We start from the raw sequence: 20,523 nt of genomic DNA on the forward strand, positions 1-20,523 counted from the left end.
TAATTTTTGCTCCTGGAAGACAGCACATTTCTCTTGAGGTTATGTCTGGTCTGCAGATAGCGGCCTCTGTTCCTCTTAACAGGGAATCCCCCATGACCACCACTCTCCGTTTTTTCTTCACAACGTTCTTCTTTCTCCATCCAGGAGGATTCTGAGGGCTTACAAGGTTATTCATTGCTGGCAAAGTCTTATCTTGCTGTATTTCTTCATGGTTCTCCTGCGTGAGAGCCTGGTACTGGTTCCTGAGCAGTATGGGTGCTGACTGCCTCTCGATCCTCCTGCTTCTGTGGGTCACATGCTTCCATTCCTCTGTTTCGTCAGGTGCAGTTCGAATTTCTTCTCTTTCTGAATCATGAAGAGATAATTCTGCTCTGTCTAAGAACTCTTCACCTTCCTTAATGATTTTCAAGGTAGTTAACCTCTCTTCTAGATTTCGCAACTTTTCCTCCAACAGGGAGTTTGGCTTTTCCACTGGCAAGTCTGTGAACATGTAGCAGGATATGCAGCTCACCAAATGGCTCCTGGATTCTTCCATGTTCTTATTGTTAATGTTCTGAAAACAGTGAAAAAAGCTTAAAAAAAAGCTTCAAAATGCGCACGCCTACCGGCGCGCGGTTTGCCGGTGTCCTCTTTTCAGCTCCAACAGCCAAAATCCAGTGTTCTTTGAGCTCACGGAGACTCTTCACTTACCCCAAAATGCAGTGGGAATATGCAAATTATCTCCTCAGGACTCCTCCCCTGGTTTACCGATGTCCTCTTTTCAGCTCCAACAGCCAAAATCCAGTGTTCTTTGAGCTCGCGGAGACTCTTCACTTACCCCAAAATGCAGTGGGAATATGCAAATTATCTCCTCAGGACTCCTCCCCTGGTTTACCGATGTCCTCTTTTCAGCTCCAACAGCCAAAATCCAGTGTTCTTTGAGCTCGCGGAGACTCTTCACTTACCCCAAAATGCAGTGGGAATATGCAAATTATCTCCTCAGGACTCCTCCCCTGGTTTACCGATGTCCTCTTTTCAGCTCCAACAGCCAAAATCCAGTGTTCTTTGAGCTCGCGGAGACTCTTCACTTACCCCAAAATGCAGTGGGAATATGCAAATTATCTCCTCAGGACTCCTCCCCTGGTTTACCGATGTCCTCTTTTCAGCTCCAACAGCCAAAATCCAGTGTTCTTTGAGCTCACGGAGACTCTTCACTTACCCCAAAATGCAGTGGGAATATGCAAATTATCTCCTCAGGACTCCTCCCCTGGTTTACCGATGTCCTCTTTTCAGCTCCAACAGCCAAAATCCAGTGTTCTTTGAGCTCGCGGAGACTCTTCACTTACCCCAAAATGCAGTGGGAATATGCAAATTATCTCCTCAGGACTCCTCCCCTGGTTTACCGATGTCCTCTTTTCAGCTCCAACAGCCAAAATCCAGTGTTCTTTGAGCTCGCGGAGACTCTTCACTTACCCCAAAATGCAGTGGGAATATGCAAATTATCTCCTCAGGACTCCTCCCCTGGTTTACCGATGTCCTCTTTTCAGCTCCAACAGCCAAAATCCAGTGTTCTTTGAGCTCACGGAGACTCTTCACTTACCCCAAAATGCAGTGGGAATATGCAAATTATCTCCTCAGGACTCCTCCCCTGGTTTACCGATGTCCTCTTTTCAGCTCCAACAGCCAAAATCCAGTGTTCTTTGAGCTCGCGGAGACTCTTCACTTACCCCAAAATGCAGTGGGAATATGCAAATTATCTCCTCAGGACTCCTCCCCTGGTTTACCGATGTCCTCTTTTCAGCTCCAACAGCCAAAATCCAGTGTTCTTTGAGCTCGCGGAGACTCTTCACTTACCCCAAAATGCAGTGGGAATATGCAAATTATCTCCTCAGGACTCCTCCCCTGGTTTACCGATGTCCTCTTTTCAGCTCCAACAGCCAAAATCCAGTGTTCTTTGAGCTCGCGGAGACTCTTCACTTACCCCAAAATGCAGTGGGAATATGCAAATTATCTCCTCAGGACTCCTCCCCTGGTTTACCGATGTCCTCTTTTCAGCTCCAACAGCCAAAATCCAGTGTTCTTTGAGCTCGCGGAGACTCTTCACTTACCCCAAAATGCAGTGGGAATATGCAAATTATCTCCTCAGGACTCCTCCCCTGGTTTACCGATGTCCTCTTTTCAGCTCCAACAGCCAAAATCCAGTGTTCTTTGAGCTCGCGGAGACTCTTCACTTACCCCAAAATGCAGTGGGAATATGCAAATTATCTCCTCAGGACTCCTCCCCTGGTTTACCGATGTCCTCTTTTCAGCTCCAACAGCCAAAATCCAGTGTTCTTTGAGCTTGCGGAGACTCTTCACTTACCCCAAAATGCAGTGGGAATATGCAAATTATCTCCTCAGGACTCCTCCCCTGGTTTACCGATGTCCTCTTTTCAGCTCCAACAGCCAAAATCCAGTGTTCTTTGAGCTCGCGGAGACTCTTCACTTACCCCAAAATGCAGTGGGAATATGCAAATTATCTCCTCAGGACTCCTCCCCTGGTTTACCGATGTCCTCTTTTCAGCTCCAACAGCCAAAATCCAGTGTTCTTTGAGCTCGCGGAGACTCTTCACTTACCCCAAAATGCAGTGGGAATATGCAAATTATCTCCTCAGGACTCCTCCCCTGGTTTACCGATGTCCTCTTTTCAGCTCCAACAGCCAAAATCCAGTGTTCTTTGAGCTCACGGAGACTCTTCACTTACCCCAAAATGCAGTGGGAATATGCAAATTATCTCCTCAGGACTCCTCCCCTGGTTTGTATTATAGTAGTTATATTCTTGGTTTGTATTATAGCAGTATTATAGTAGTTATATTCTTGTACATAGGGGACAGTATTATAGCAGTTATATTCTTGTACATAGGAGGCAGTATTATAGTAGTTATATTCTTGCATATATGCGAGCAGTCGCTCATGTCCCGGCTTCTCGCAGCGGAAGTAGCCGCACAGGCAGCGGCGCTCCCCGGTCCTCACCAATACGATTCCGCTCCCCGGTCCTCACCAATACGATTCGCTGATTGGTCGCGGTCTCCGCACCCGACCAATCAGTGATCTTGGCACAAAATTTAAACACCGCTGTGCTGATTGGTCGCGGCCACTGCTCGCGACCAATTACCGATTTGGGCGCCACATTTAAATAGCAGCCGCGACCAATCACCGATGTTGACGCCACATTTAAACACTGCTGTGCTGATTGGTCGCGGACGCCAGCCGCGACCAATCAGAGAGCTTGGCGCCAAATTTAAACAACGCTCTGCTGATTGGTCGCGGACGCCAGCCGCAACCAATCAGCGACATTGGCGCCAAATGTAAACAGTGCTCTGCTGATTGGTCGCGGTTGCCAGCCACGACCAATCAGCAAGATTGGCGCCAAATTTAAACAACGCTCTGCTGATTAGTCGCGGACGCCAGACGCGATCAATCAGCGAGATTGGCGCCAAATTTAAACAACGCTCTGATGATTGGTCACAGACTCCAGCCGCGACCAATCAGCGACATTGGCGCCAAATTTAAACAACGCTCTGCTGATTGGTCGCGACTGCCAGCCGCGACCAATCAACGATTTTGGCCCCAAATTTAAACATGGCTCTGCTGATTGGTTGCGGACGCCAGCCGCGACCAATCAGCAAGATTGGCGCAAAATGTAATCAACGCTCTGCTGATTGGTCACGGCTGGCAGCCGCGAACAATCAGCGAGATTGGCGCCAAATTTAAACAACGCTCTGATGATTGGTCACGGACTCCAGCCGCGACCAATCAGCGACATTGGCGCCAAATTTAAACAACGCTCTGCTGATTGGTCGCGACTGCCAGCCGCGACCAATCAACGATTTTGGCCCCAAATTTAAACATGGCTCTGCTGATTGGTTGCGGACGCCAGCCGCGACCAATCAGCAAGATTGGCGCAAAATGTAATCAACGCTCTGCTGATTGGTCACGGCTGGCAGCCGCGAACAATCAGCGAGATTGGCGCCAAATTTAAACAACGCTCTACTGATTGGTCGCGGTGGCCGGCCGCGACCAATCAGCATTATTGCCGCCAAATTTAAACACCGCTCTACTGATTGGTCGCGTTGGCCGGCCGCGACCAATCAGCAATTTTGGTGCCAAATTTAAACAACGCTCTGCTGATTGGTCGCGTTCGCCGGCCGCGACCAATCAGCAGTATTGGCGCCAAATTTAAACACTGCTCTGCTGATTAGTCGCGGTCGCCGGCCGCGACCAATCAGCAATATTGGCGCCAAATTTAAACACCGCTCTGCTGATTGGTCGCGGTCGCCGGCCGTGACCAATCAGCAGTATTGGCGCCAAATTGAAACCTCGCTCTGCTGATTAGTCGCAACCACCGGCCGTGACCAATCAGCGATATTGGCGCCAAATTTAAACACCGCTTCGCTGATTGGTTGTGGTAACCGGTCACAAATAATCAGCATTATTGGCGCCACATTTAAAACACCGCTCTGCTGATTGGTCGCGACCGCCGGCCGCAACCAATCAGCACTATCGGCGCAAAATTTAAACACCGCTCTGCTAATTGCGCCCGGTCGGCCGCATACATATTCTAGAATACCCGATGCGTTAGATTTGGGCCACCATCTAGTAGTAATTATATTCTTGTACATAGGGGGCAGTGTTATAGTAGTTATATTCTTGTACATAGGGGACAGTATTATAGTAGTTATATTCTTGTACATAGGTGTAGTATTATAGTGATTATATTCTTGTACATAGGGGGCAGTATTATAGTAGTTATATTCTTGTACATAGAGGCAGTATTATAGTAGTTATATTCTTGTACATAGGGGCAGTATTATAGTAGTTATATTCTTGTACATAGGGGACAATATTATAGTAGTTATATTCTTGTACATAGGGGACAGTATTATAGTAGTTATATTCTTGTTCATAGGAGTAGTATTATAGTGATTATATTCTTGTACATAGGGGGCAGTATTATAGTAGTTATATTCTTGTATATAGGGGCAGTATTATAGTAGTTATATTCTTGTACATAGGGGCAGTATTATAGTAGTTATATTCTTGTACATAGGAGCAGTATTATAGTAGTTATATTCTTGTACATAGGGGACAGTATTATAGTAGTTATATTCTTGTACATAGGAGCAGTATTATAGTAGTTATATTCTTGTACATAGGGGACAGTATTATAGTAGTTATATTCTTGTACATAGGAGCAGTATTATAGTAGTTATATACTTGTACATAGGGGGCAATATTAAAGTACTTATATTCTTCTATATAGAAGCAGTATTATAATAGTTATATTCTTGTACATAGGAGCAGTATTATAGTAGTTATATTCTTGCACATAGGGGGCAGTATTATAGTAGTTATATTCTTGTATATAGGAGCAGTATTATAGTAGTTATATTCTTGTACATAGGGGACAGTATTATAGTAGTTATATTCTTGTACATAGGGAACAGTATTATAGTAGTTATATTCTTGTACATAGGAGCAGTATTATAGCAGTTATATTCTTGTACATTGGAGCAGTATTATAGTAGTTATATTCTTGTACATAGGGGACAGTATTATAGTAGTTATATTCTTGTACATTGGAACAGTATTATAGTAGTTATATTCTTGTACATAGGGGACAGTATTATAGTAGTTATATTCTTGTACATAGGGAACAGTATTATAGTAGTTATATTCTTGTACATAGGAGCAGTATTATAGTAGTTATATACTTGTACATAGGGGGCAATATTAAAGTACTTATATTCTTCTATATAAAAGCAGTATTATAGTAGTTATATTCTTGTACATAGGGGACAGTATTATAGCAGTTATATTCTTGTCCATAGGACGCAGTATTATAGTAGTTATATTCTTGCATATTTGGGGCAGTATTATTGTAGTTATATTCTTGTACATAGGAGCAGTATTATTGTAGTTATATTCTTGTACATAGGGGGCAGTATTATAGTAGTTATATTCTTGCATATAGGGGGCAGTATTATAGTAGCTATATTCTTGTACATAGGGGGCAGTATTATAGTAGTTATATTCTTGCATATAGGGAGCAGTATTATAGTAGTTATATTGCTGTACATAGGGGGCAGTATTATAGTAGTTATATTCTTGCATATAGGGGGCAGTATTATAGTAGTTATATTCTTGTACATAGGGGGCAGTATTATAGTAGATATATTCTTATATATAGGAGCAGTATTATTGTAGTTATATTCTTGTACATAGGAGCAGTATTATAGTAGTTATATTCTTGTACATAGGGGACAGTATTATAGTAGTTATATTCTTGTACATAGGGACAGTATTATAGTAGTTATATTCTTGTACATAGGGGACAGTATTATAGTAGTTATATTCTTGTACATAGGGACAGTATTATAGTAGTTATATTCTTGTACATAGGGGGCAGTATTACAGTAGTTATATTCTCGTACATAGGGGACAGTTTTATAGTAGTTATATTCTTGTACATAGGGGGCAGTATTTTAGTGGCTATATTCTTGTACATAGGGACAGTATTATAGTAGTTATATTCTTGTACATAGGGGGCAGTATTTTAATGGCTATATTCTTGTACATAGGGGCAGTAGTATAGTAGTGATATTCTTGTACATAGGAGCAGTATTATAGTAGCTATATTCTTGTACAAAGGAACAATATCATAGTAGTTGTATTCTTCTACATATGAGCAGTATTATAGTAGTTATATTCTTGTACATAGGAGCAGTATTGTAGTATTTATGTTCTTGTACATAGGAGCAGTACTATAGTAGATATATTCTTGTACATAGGGGCAGCATTATAGTAGTTATTGTACCATCCCTGGCGGTGTGCTGGCATGGTTTACCACCTCCCACCATGCAAGACAGCCATCTTACCTATCAGTCCAGGCTGCACACTTTGCTCCAGTGCCTGCTGTGTGCATGTCTCTTGTCTGATTGCTTAGGGCGGCGGTGCGGTTACTGCCTGATGTAGCATCGGCGTCTCTGCCCCGGCCAATTGCCGGAGGACCTCCCATATTTAAGGCACCTCCTCCAAAATGGAGGTGCCCGAGCAATGTTGTTGCAAAGCCTTCACTCTGCTTCAGCCCTCAGGTCCCGTTACCAGTTACCTGCCAGTCACCTGCCAGATTCCTGCTTGATACCTGCCTGATATCCGCTTACCTGCTTGCAAGCCTGCGGTCCGACGGTCTGCCTTCCGACACCTGTCAGTCTGTCTATGGACCAGCCTGCCCGCTCACCTGGGAGCGCTCACCTACTACCTGTCTGCTAGCCTACCTGGAGGCTCCGCCGTCACGTGCTGTGACCACCTGCCTGTCCAGAGACTCTTGCCCGCTCACCTGGGAGCACTCACCTGCTACCTGCCTGCTAGGCTACCTGGAGGCTCCGCCGTCACGTGCTGTGACCACCTGCCTTTCCAGAGACTCTTGCCCGCTCACCTGGGAGCGTCCACCTGCTACCTGCCTGCTAGCCTACCTGGAGGCTCTGCCGTCACTTGCCGTGACCACCCGCCTGTCTAGAGACTGTCCCCGTCACTTGCCGTGACCTCCTGCCCTTCTACCCAGAGACTGTCCCTGTCACTAGCCGTGACTACCTGCCCGCCTTCCCTGGGAGCCACCCGCTTCCTTACAAGGACTGCCCCTTTGTATCGTTGCTCAGAGGTTCCACCTCCCGGATCCGTTACAGTTTGCTCGGGCCATGGAACCCGGTGGTCCCCAGATCTCCGATCTGCACCAGGAAGTCTTACGTCAGAAAACTCAGCAGGAGGTGGTACTGTCCTATCTACGGTCCGTTAACTCTCGTCTAGGCGCATTGTGTGACTCGTCTTTGTCTTCCTCTGGTCCAGCCGTGCCCATTCCTGCGGTACCGCAATCCAGTCCCTTCATGGTACCCGACTATGGACCTCGGCTTCTGGCACCTCCTCGCTTTGCCGGCGAACCTACTTTAGCTCGGGGTTTCATAAACCAGTGCACCCTGCACTTTGAGCTATTGGCATACCAGTTCATCTCCAACCGGGCCAAGGTGGCCTTCATCATGTCCCATCTCACTGGGGAGGCACTGGCATGGCTAAATCCCCTGTGGGAGAAAGGGGATCCCCTGGTGTCCGACCTGCCGTCTTTCCTCGCTGCTTTCCGGAAATTCTTCGATGAACCTGGACGGAAAACCTCTTCTGCCTCCTCTCTGCTACGTCTCCGCCAAGGGAGTCTCACCGTGGGCTAATATGCCATACGGTTCCGCACCCTCGCTTCTGAGCTTACCTGGGAAAATGAGGCTCTGGTGTCCGTCTTCTGGGAGGGTCTTTCCGGTCGGATTAAGGACGAGTTAGCTGGTCGGGATATTCCTACCACTCTGGATGACCTGGTGTCACTAGCTACCCGGATTGGCATCCGGTTCCAAGAACGTGCCAAAGAGACTGCCTGGGAGAAAGACTTTTCTTGCTCTGCTCCTACTTCCCTGAGACCTGCCTCTCAACCAGTCACTCCGCGGGCGCCCTCGCCTGAACCTATGCAGATCGACCAGACCAAGATGGTCAGATCTCGCCAAGAATCTCGCCGAGCCGAGGGAAGCGTTTCTATTGTGGCAGTATGGAGCACTTCATCCGTTCCTGCCCGGAAAAGCCGGGAAATGCCAGTGTCTAGGACCGCTCGGAGAGGTCGTCCTAGACAAAAGTAAGCCCTCTCCGTCTCTGACTTTACCGGTCTCTATTGCTTGGGGAGAAAACCGTCACTTTGAACTCGCCCACCTGGATTCTGGAGCTGCTGGAAACCTCATCTCCCAGTCTCTGGTAGAGAGATACCTTATTCCCACCAAGTCCCTGGCTGAACCATTGTCAGTCACCTCCGTGGATGGAAGACTTCTCTCGGACACCATCCTGCTCGTCACTGAACCCATAACCCTGCAGGTGGGAATGCTGCACTCTGAGGAAATCTCATTCCATGTGCTGTCCGGACTTTCTCACTCCCTGTTGCTAGGTCTACCTTGGCTCCAGACACACGAACCCGTATTGAACTGGCGATCCGGTGAAGTACTCCGATGGGGTCCAGACTGCCATAGGACCTGCCTGGTTCCGGTCCGCCCAGCTCGCCCTCCGCCTACTCCAGCTAATTTACCAGGTCTTCCGGCTCCTTACTGGCCCTATGCGGACGTCTTCGGTAAGAAGGAAGCAGAGACGTTGCCACCCCATAGGCCATATGACTGCCCGATCGACCTGATACCTGGCACCACTCCTCCCCGTGGGCGTATCTACCCGTTGTCTGCAGCCGAGACCCGGTCCATGTCTGAGTACATTGAAGAGAATCTGGCTAGGGGATTTATCCGAAAATCTACCTCCCCGGCTGGAGCCGGATTCTTCTTTGTCAAAAAGAAAGACGGCTCGTTACGTCCCTGTATTGACTACAGAGGACTCAATCTCATCACAGTAAAAAAACAAATACCCCCTGCCGCTCATCTCCGAATTGTTTGACCGTCTCAAGGGCGCCAGGATCTTCTCCAAGCTGGATCTACGAGGAGCATATAACCTGGTCCGTATCCATCAAGGAGACGAGTGGAAGACGGCATTCAATACCCGGGACGGTCACTATGAGTACCTTGTGATGCCCTTCGGTCTCTGTAATGCTCCCGCTGTCTTTCAAGAACTAGTCAACGACATCTTCCGTGACCTCCTGTACTCCTGCGTAGTGGTATACCTGGACGATATCTTGGTCTTCTCTCCGGATCTCCCCACACACCGAAGGGATGTTCGTCAGGCCCTACTTAGGCTTCGGCAGAACCACCTCTATGCCAAATACGAGAAGTGCCTCTTCGACCAGACCTCCCTACCGTTCTTGGGCTATGTCATCTCCCAGACAGGTCTGCAAATGGATCCCGAGAAGCTCTCTTCTGTTCTAAAATGGCCTCGTCCTGAAGGTGTGAAGGCGATACAGCGATTCCTGGGCTTCGCTAATTACTATCGTCTTTTCATCCCACACTTCTCGTCTCGGACTGCTCCCATATCTGCACTCACCCGTAAGGGGGCTAATCCCAGGACATGGTCGCCTGAAGCCGAGGAGGCCTTCCTTTCCTTAAAGAAAGCCTTCGCCTCTGCTCCCGTCCTGCACCGTCCGGACTGTAATAAACAATTCTACCTGGAGGTTGATGCCTCCTCCTCCGGAGCTGGAGCGGTACTCACCCAAAAATCTTCTACCGGGAGAATGGTAACCTGCGGCTTCTTCTCCAAAATCTTCTCCTCGTCTGAGCGCAACTACTCCATAGGAGACCGTGAATTGCTAGCCATCAAATTGGCACTGGGGGAGTGGCGCTATCTGCTTGAAGGGGCTCTCTACCCGGTAATTATCTACACGGATCACAAAAACCTGGCATATCTCCAAAATGCCCAGAGACTCAATCCTCGCCAGGCCCGGTGGTCGTTGTTTTTTGCCCGCTTCAACTTCATTCTTCATTTCCGTCCGGCGGACAAGAACGTCAAAGCTGATGCCTTGTCCCGGTCCTTCTTGTCCTCTGATCAAGAGGAGGAGCCTACGCACATCATCGACTCCTCCAAGGTGATGAATGTGGTCCCCTTGGATCTGACTCGTCTCCCACCCGGTAAGACGTTTGTAGCTGTACCAGATCGGGAGAGGGTTCTTCGCTGGGGACATTCTTCTAAACTAGCTGGCCATGCTGGCCAAAAGAAGACCTTCCAACTCATTACCCGGCATTACTGGTGGCCTACCCTGCGTAAGGACGTGGTAGACTTCGTCGTGGCCTGCTCATCCTGTGCCCGTAACAAAGTTCCCAGACATCTTCCAGCCGGCCATCTCCTGCCCCTTCCCGTACCTGCTGCTCCTTGGCAGCACATTGCTATGGACTTTATCACCCATCTTCCTATTTCTGCCGGTTGTACAGTCATTTGGGTTGTCGCTTACCGCTTTTCTAAGATGGCCCACTTCATTCCCCTGCCTGGTCTCCCATCTGCACCCGAGCTGGCTAAAGACTTTATCCGCCACATCTTCCGTCTCCATGGCCTGCCCCTCCACATCGTGTCGGATCGTGGGGTTCAGTTCACCTCACGCTTCTGGAGAGCCACATGTAAGCTGCTTGACATCACCCTGGACTTCTCCTCCGCTTACCACCCACAGTCCAATGGTCAAGTGGAGCGGATCAATCAGATCCTGACCAGTTACCTCCGGCAATTCGTTAATGCACACCATTCGGACTGGGTGGATCTCCTACCATGGGCCGAGTTCTCTTACAATAACCATGAGAGCGAATCCTCTTTCAAATCCCCGTTCTTTATAGTCGGTGGCCAACATCGCCGGATTCCACTTCCTGTCTCCGTTTCTGTGGTCAACCCTGCTGCGGAGTCTCTTGTCAGCGAATTTTCTACTATTTGGGAGAGTACCAGGTCCGCTCTTTTTCTGTCCTCTGAGCGGATGAAGAGATATGCTGATAAGAGACGTCTGGATCCGCCTCAATTCCGTCCGGGAGACAAGGTTTGGCTCTCGTCCAAACATGTGCGGCTCAAAGTACCCTCCTTCAAGTTGGGCCCTCGATTCATCGGTCCCTTCGAAGTCCTCAGGCAAATTAACCCTGTGGCCTACAAATTAAAACTCCCGGCCACCCTACGGATTCCCAACTCCTTCCACGTATCTCTCCTCAAACCCGTTGTCTTTAACTCTTTTTCCAATAATCCAGGTGCCCCTCCTGCTCCGGTTTCCGCTGATGACGTCTTTGAGGTAGAGAGTATTCTGGCCTCCAAGAGGGTAAGAGGAAAAACCTTTTTTCTGGTGGATTGGAGGGGGTTTGGTCCTGAGGAGAGAACTTGGGAACCCAGGGAGAACATCAACGCCCCGCTTCTCCTTGAAAAATTTCTTTCTGTCCAAAAAAAGAGGGTGCCTAAAGGGGGGGGTACTGTAGCATCGGCGTCACTGCCCCGTACTAGGCAGAGACGCCGTCCCTCTCACCTCCCCGCTCCAGGCGCGGCGTCCTCCAGCGCTTCTCTCCCCGCTGCTTCCGGCACGCGCTCCTTCCCCGGCAGTGTGCTTAGGGCGAGCGCGCGCGCGCTCCCCCTCTCTTAAAGGGACCGCGCGCGCCGTCCTAAGGAGTCCCCGGCCAATTGCCGGAGGACCTCCCATATTTAAGGCACCTCCTCCAAAATGGAGGTGCCCGAGCAATGTTGTTGCAAAGCCTTCACTCTGCTTCAGCCCTCAGGTCCCGTTACCAGTTACCTGCCAGTCACCTGCCAGATTCCTGCTTGTTACCTGCCAGTCACCTGCCAGATTCCTGCTTGTTACCTGCCAGTCACCTGCCAGATTCCTGCTTGATACCTGCCTGATATCCGCTTACCTGCTTGCAAGCCTGCGGTCCGACGGTCTGCCTTCCGACACCTGTCAGTCTGTCTATGGACCAGCCTGCCCGCTCACCTGGGAGCGCTCACCTACTACCTGTCTGCTAGCCTACCTGGAGGCTCCGCCGTCACGTGCTGTGACCACCTGCCTGTCCAGAGACTCTTGCCCGCTCACCTGGGAGCGCTCACCTGCTACCTGCCTGCTAGCCTACCTGGAGGCTCCGCCGTCACGTGCTGTGACCACCTGCCTGTCCAGAGACTCTTGCCCGCTCACCTGGGAGCGTCCACCTGCTACCTGCCTGCTAGCCTACCTGGAGGCTCTGCCGTCACTTGCCGTGACCACCCGCCTGTCTAGAGACTGTCCCCGTCACTTGCCGTGACCTCCTGCCCTTCTACCCAGAGACTGTCCCCGTCACTAGCCGTGACTACCTGCCCGCCTTCCCTGGGAGCCACCCGCTTCCTTACAAGGACTGACCTTTGTATCGTTGCTCAGAGGTTCCACCTCCCGGATCCGTTACACCTGATTCTTGTAGTTGCTGTGTGCGCACTCCTAAGGTGTCCCCAGCCTATTGTTGTGAGTCACTGGATACTTAGACCCCCTACACCCAGTGGGAGGGGCCTGAGCAACACTTTCTTTCAGTGTGTTCTGTGCAACTGAGTTGCCAGGTCCTGTTCTGTATCTTGTCTGTTTCCACCATCCTGGGGACTGAGTACCCAGGCCTGTTACCTGTATCTGTGACTTCTAGTCTGTTCCGCCACCCTGGGGGCTGTACACTATGTGCAGAATTATTAGGCAAGTTGTATTTTAGAGGATTATTTTTATTATTGATCAACAACTATGTTCTTAATCAACCCAAAAGACTCATAAATATCCAAGCTTAACATTTTTGGAAGTTGGAGTGTTTTTTTTTAGATTTGGCTATCTTAGGAGGAGATCTGTTTGTGCAGGTAACTATTACAGTGCCGAATTATTAGGCAACTTAATAAAAACCAAATATAATCCCATCTCACTTGTTTATTTTTACCAGGTAAACCAATATCAGTGCACAAAATTTAGAAATAAACATTTATGACATTCAAAAACAAAAACCCAAAAAATTAGTGATCAATATAGCCACCTTTCTTTATGATGACACTCAACAGCCTTCCATCCATAGATTCTGTCGGTTGCTTGATCTCTTTTCGATCAACATTGCGTGCAACAGCCACCACAGCCTCCCAGACACTGTTCCGAGAGGTGTACTGTTTTCCCTCCCTGTAGATCTCACATTTTATGATGGACCACAGGTTCTCTATGGGGTTCAGATCAGGTGAACAAGGGGGCCATGTCATTATTTTTTCTTCTTTTAGACCTTTACTGGCCAGTCACGCTGTGGAGTAGTTGGATGCATGTGATGAAGCATTGTCCTGCATGAAAATCATGCTTTTCTTGAATGATACGGACTTCTTCCTGTACCACTGCTTGAAGAAGTTGTCTTCCAGAAACTGGCAGTAGGTCTGGGAGCTGAGCTTCACTCCATCCTCAACCCGAAAAGGTCCCACAAGTTCATCTTTGATGATACCAGCCCATACCAGTACCCCACCTCAACCTTGCTGGTGTCTGAGTCGGAGTGGAGCTCTGCCCTTTACTGATCCAGCCTCTGGTCCATCCATCTGGCCCATCAAGAGTCACTCTCATTTCATCAGTCCATAAAACCTTTGAAAAATCAGTCTTAAGATATTTCTTGGCCCATTCTTGACGTTTTATCTTATGTTTCTTGTTCAAAGGTGGTCGTTTTTCAGCCTTCTTACCTTGGCCATGTCCCTGAGTATCGCACACCTTGTGCTTTTTGATACTCCAGTAACGTTGCAACTCTGAAATATGGCAAAACTGGTGGCGAATGGCATCTTGGCAGCTTCACGCTTGATTTTCCTCAATTCATGGGCAGTTATTTTGCGCCTTTTTTGGCCAACACGCTTCTTGTGACCCTGTTGGCTATTTGCCATGAAACGCTTGATTGTTCGGTGATCACGCTTCAAAAGTTTGGAAATTTCAAGACTGCTGCATCCCTCTGCAAGACATCTCACAATTTTGAACTTTTCAGAGCCCGTCAAATCTCTCTTCTGACCCATTTTGCCAAAGGAAAGGAAGTTGCCTAATAATTAAGCACACCTTATATAGGGTGTTGATGTCATTAGTCAACACTCCTCCTCATTACAGAGATGCACATCACCAGATTTACTTAATTGGTAGTTGGCTCTCAAGCCTATGCAGCTTGGAGTAGGACAACATGTATAAAAAGTATCATGTGATCATAAAATACTCATTTGCCTAATAATTCTGCACACAGTGTATACCCAGGCCCGTTGCCTGTATCTGTGACTTCTAGTCTGTTTCCGCCACCCTGGGGGCTGAGTTCCCAGGTTCGTTCTTGTATCTTGTTCCTGGTTCAGTTCCTGTCTGAACAGTGTCTTAGCCCGTTACTTGTTTGTCTCTATGTTCGTAACTTTCCTTTTCTTGCAGTATCTGAACCTGCACGTAACTCCAACTCGTTGTCTATGTACTTCTGTTTGTGAGTTTAGGGTCGACTCGCTACTTCATTGTAAGTACCTTGTGTGCATCTGCTCTGCTTGTCTACCGTACCTGCGGGTTTTTCTCTGCTCTGCTTGTCTACCGCACCTGCGGGTTTTGCTCTGCTCAGCTTGTCTACCGCACCTGCGGGTTTTGCTCTGCTCTGCATGTCTACAGCACCTGCGGGTTTTGCTCTGCTCTGCTTGTCTACCGCACCTGCGGGTTTTTCTCTGCTCTGCTTGTCTACTGCACCTGCGATTTTGCTCTGCTCTGCTTGTCTACCGCACCTGCGGGTTTTGCTCTGCTTTGCTTGTCTACCGCACCTGCGGGTTTTGCTCTGCTCTGCTTGTCTACCGCACCTGCAGTTTTGCTCTGCTCTGCTTGTCTACCTCACTTGCGGGTTTTGCTCTGCTCTGCTTGTCTACCGCACCTGCGGGTTTTGATCTGCTCTGCTTGTCTACCGAACCTGCGGGTTTTGCTCTGCTCTGCTTGTCTACCGCACCTGCGGGTTTTGCTCTGCTCTGCTCGTCTACAACACCTGCGGGTTTTGCTCTGTTCTGCTTGTCTGCCGCACTTGCGGCTCTGTTCCTGTATCCCAGTCGGTACTGGTCCCTATCCTGCCTGCGTTACTACCTGCCAGTACCCACCTGTCTGTATACCAGCCGTGCCTGCCAGTATCCACCTGTCTGCATACCAGCCGCGCCTGCCAGTACCCACCTGTCAGTATGCCAACCTAACCTGCTTGTTCTTGCATTCCCCGGTATGGGTCAACAACTGTGACAGGGGTCTGACCTGGAGTAGCACCTGGTCCATCTGCTCGGTTCCTCCCTGGTTCACGGAGTCGATTGAGCCGCCGTGCGACCTTGGTCGGACCGAGTTGATACTTAGTCATGCCCCTCCAGGCAATCCTCGGTTCATGGTCTAGTGGGATCACTAATCACGCTCATGCCAGTCAGTCCGGGCGTGTGCCTAACAGTTATATTCTTGCACATAGCAGTACTATAGTAGTTATATTCTTGTACATAGGGGCAGTATTATAGTAGTTATATTCTTGTACATAGGAGCAGTACTATAGTAGTTATATTCTTCTACATAGGAGCAGTATTATAGTAGTTATATTCTTGTACATAGGGGGCAATATTTAGTGGCTATGTTTTTGTACATAGGGGCAGTATTATAGTAGTTACATTTTTGTACATAGGAGCAGTATTATAGTAGTTATATTCTTGTACATAGCGCCAGTATTATAGTAGTTATATTCTTGTACATAGGGGGCAATATTTAGTGGCTATATTTTTGCACATAGGGGCAGTATTATAGTAGTTACATTTTTGTACATTGGAGCAGTATTATAGTAGTTATATTCTTGTACATAGGGGCAGTATTATAGTAGTTATATTCTTGCACATAGGAGCAATATTAAAGAAGTTATATTATTGTACATAGGGGGCAGTATTATAGTAGTTATGATCTTGTACGTAGGGAGCGGTATTACAGTAGTTATATTCTTGTACATAGGCGGCAGTATTATAGTAGTTATATTCCTGTACATTGGGGGCAGTATTATAGTAATTATATTCTTGTATATAGGGGGCAGTATTATATTAGTAATATTCTTGTACATAGGGGCACTATTGTAATCGTTATTTTCTTGTATATAGGGGCAGTATTATAGTAGTTATATTCTTGTACATAGGGGGCAGTATTATACTAGTTATATTCTTGTACATAGGGGGCAGTATTATAGTAGTTATATTCTTGTATACAGGAGCAGTATTATAGTAGTTATATTCTTGTACATAGGAGCAGTATTATAGTAGTTATATTCTTGTACATAGGAGCAGTATTATAGTAGTTATATTCTTGTACAAAGGGACAGTATTATAGTAGTTATGTTCTTGTACATAGGTACAGTATTATAGTAGTTATAGTCTTGTACATAGGGACAGTATTATAGTAGTTATAGTCTTGTAACATAGTAACATAGTTTGTAAAGCCGAATAAAGACTTGCGTCCATCAAGTTCGACCTGTTAGTTCTGTAATTGCTAAAGTTGATCCCGAGGAGGCAAAAACCCCAAATGATTTGGCCAATCTTCACCTGAGGAAAAATTCCCTCCCGACTCTGAAACCAGCAGTCAGAATAAATCCCTGTATCAACCTACTATTTTATTTTATTTTTAAGTATATGCTGAAATCTGCCTGGTATCTAGAAATGCATCCAGTCCCCGCTTGAACTGGTGTAGTGAATCCGACATTACCGTCTCCTCACTCAGTGAATTCCATATTCTCACTGCTCTTACCGTAAAGAACCCCTTCCTATGCTGGTGCTGAAACCTTTTCTCTTCCAGTCTTAGTGAGTGCCCTCTTGTTACCGTAATATCCCTCCTTTTGAACAAATCCCGGGCAAGGTCTCTATACTGTCCCCTAACATATTTCTACACATTTATTATGTCCCCCCTCAACCTTCTCTTTTCCAGGCTGAATAGTCCTAGTTTTGCCAACCTCTCTGGGTATTGCAGTCCCTCCATTCCCCTTATTAATTTTGTTGCCCTCCTTTGTACCTTTTCAAGCTCATTTATATCCTTGCTATATATTGGGGCCCATAACTGAGCACAGTATTCCAAGTGTGGTCTGACCAGTGCTTTATACAGTGGAAGAACAATGTTCTCCTCCTTTGCAGCTATACCTCTTCTGATACATCCCATTACCCTGTTTGCCCTTACAGCAGCGGCCTGACTTTGGGCACTCCAATTTAGTTTGCTATCAATCAAGATGCCCAAGTCCTTCTCCATCTCTGAATGCCCCAATGATTTCCCATTCAGTGAGTACTGGTGACTTCCATTTTTCCTTCCCATATGTATGACCTTACATTTCTCCTCGTTAAACCTCATTTGCCATTTAATGCTCCACCTACCCAGCTCATCCAAATCCCTCTGTAGATCTGCACTGTCCTCTTTTGTATTATTGTTTTACATAACTTTGTGTCATCTGCAAATATTGATATTTTACTATTTATCCCGTTGACTATGTCGTTAATAAAGATATTAAATAACATTGGGCCTAGTACAGACCCCTGTGGTACCCCACTAGTGACGCTTACCCAATCTGAGTATATTCCATTTATAACCACCCTCTGCCTTCTATCCTTTAGCCAGTTAGCTACCCACTTGCAGACATTTTCCCCCAGCCCCATCATTCTCATTTTGTATACCAACCTATTATGTGGCACGCTATCGAACGCTTTTGAGAAGTCGAGATACACGACATCCACTGGTTCCCCCTGATCTACTCGAGAGCTAACCTCCTCGTAGAAGTCAATCAGGTTTGTTTGGCAGGAGCGATTCCTCATGAATCCATGTTGGTTCGGGATTAAAAGATTATTGGCATCAAGATGCTCCGTAATTGCCTCTTTAATGAAGCTTTCAAAAATTTTGCCCACAACGGACGTCAGACTCACCGGCCGATAGTTTCCGGCGTCACTTTTCGCTCCCTTTTTGAATATTGGCACTACATTCGCCTGTCGCCAATCAAGTGGCACAGACCCAGTCTCAACAGAGTCCTTAAATATAAGATATAACGGTCTGTCTATCACATTACTTAGTTCCCTTAGTACCCGTGGGTGTATGCCATCAGGTTTATTTTAATGTTACTGAGGCGTTTCTGTACCCCAGCTTGGGTTAGATTTGTCATACTTAGTGGAGGATTAAGCTTGTCACTTCTCATTTCTCCTGTTAGTTCTTTTTCCTTTGTGAAAGTTGTCGAAAAAATTTATTTAATAGATTAGCTTTATCCTCATCTTTCTCTATGATTTTGCCTTCCTCACTTTTTATCGGTCCAATATTATTAGATTTAATCCTTTTACTATTTATATACGTAAAGAACAGTTTGGGATTTGATCTACTTTCCCTAGCAATACGTCTCTCTGTTTCCTCCTTCGCTATTTTTATTTGTTTTTTACAGGTTCTCGTTTTTTCCTTGTAACACATTAGTGCCTCCTTACTGTTTTCCTGTTTTAATCTCTTGAATGCCTCTTTTTTGCTATTTAACGCCCCTTTTACGTTCTTGTTCAACCATATTGGTTTCCTCTTATTTCTGGCCCTTTTATTCCCATACGGTATATATCTCTCGCACTGAGTATTCAGAATTCTTTTGAAGGTTTCCCATTTACTATTCGTATTCCATTGATTAAGTACTTTGTCCCAGTCAATAAGTTGAAGGTTTTCTTTCAGCTGATCAAACTTCGCCCTCCTAAAGTTTAATGTTTTAGTTGTTCCCTTATTGATAACCCTACTGAAGGGCATTTTGAAGTCGATAATATTATGATCGCTATTACCTAGGTGCCCCCCTATCTGTACCTCAGTTATTCTATCAGGCCTATTAGTCAATATTAAGTCCAACACGGCCTTCCCTCTCGTTGGTTCCTGCACTAGTTGGGAGAGATAATTATCCTTAATATTTGTCAAGAACCTTTTTCCTTTCTGAGATCTACAGGTTTCTGTTTCCCAGTCAATATCCGGGTAGTTGAAATCCCCCATTACAATCACTTCATTATGTTTTGCTACTTTGTCTATTTGTCCTAATAGCAGTTTCTCATTCTCCTCTGTTACATTAGGTGGCTTATAGCAGACCCCCAGTAATATTTTATTATTATTTTTTGCCCCCTCTATCTCTACCCATATGGACTCAACCCCCTCTTCTCCCTCTCCTATATCTTCCCTTAGTCTGGGTTTTAGACATGACTTTACATATAAGCAGACTCCTCCGCCTTTCCCCTGTTTCCGGTCCCTTCTAAATAAACTATAATCTAATAAATTTACCGCCCAGTCGTAGCTATCGTCTAGCCAAGTCTCTGTTATACCTACGATGTCATACCTCTCCTCCGATATAAGCGCCCGCAGCTCATCCGCCTTATTGGTCAGGCTTCTTGCGTTGGTCAGCATGCAAGATAAAACTTTGGGGTTATTTAGCATCCTACTCTTCTCTAACGATCTAACTGTACTATCCCCACCCCCCTCTCCACCCTCATTATATTCACTTCTCCCCTTCCCCCTTGCTTGCCTCACATCCCACCTATTTCCTTGGTTTCCCCCCCCATCTCTAGTTTAAAAACTCCTCCAACCTATTATCCATCTTCTTCCCCAGCACCGCTGCACCCTCCCCATTGAGGTGCAGCCCGTCCCTACGGTAGAGCCTGTAGCCAACCGCGAAGTCGGCCCAGTTCTCCATGAACCCAAACCCTTCTGCCTTGCACCAACTCTTTAGCCACTTATTCACCTCCCTAACTTCCCATTGGCGCTCCTGTGTGGCTCGCGGGATTGGTAGTATTTCTGAGAAAACTACCTTGGAGGTCCTTGCCCTAAGCTTCCTACCTAGGTCCCTGAAATCATTTTTAAGGACCCTCCATCTACCACTCACTTTGTCATTGGTGCCGATGTGGACCATGACCGCTGGGTCTTCGCCAGCCCCACCCAGTAACCTGTCAACCCGATCCGCGATGTGCCGGACTCGAGCGCCAGGGAGGCAGCACACCGTTCGGCGATCCCGGTCTTTGTGACAGATTGCCCTGTCTGTCCCCCTAATAATAGAGTCACCCACTACCAGAACCTGTCTTGCCTGCCCTACACTTCCC

This window comes from Phyllobates terribilis, unplaced genomic scaffold (genome assembly GCF_046119375.1).
Source record: "Phyllobates terribilis strain yellow unplaced genomic scaffold, ASM4611937v1 Scaffold_7__3_contigs__length_470593459, whole genome shotgun sequence".
Classification (NCBI taxonomy): Eukaryota; Metazoa; Chordata; class Amphibia; order Anura; family Dendrobatidae; genus Phyllobates; species Phyllobates terribilis.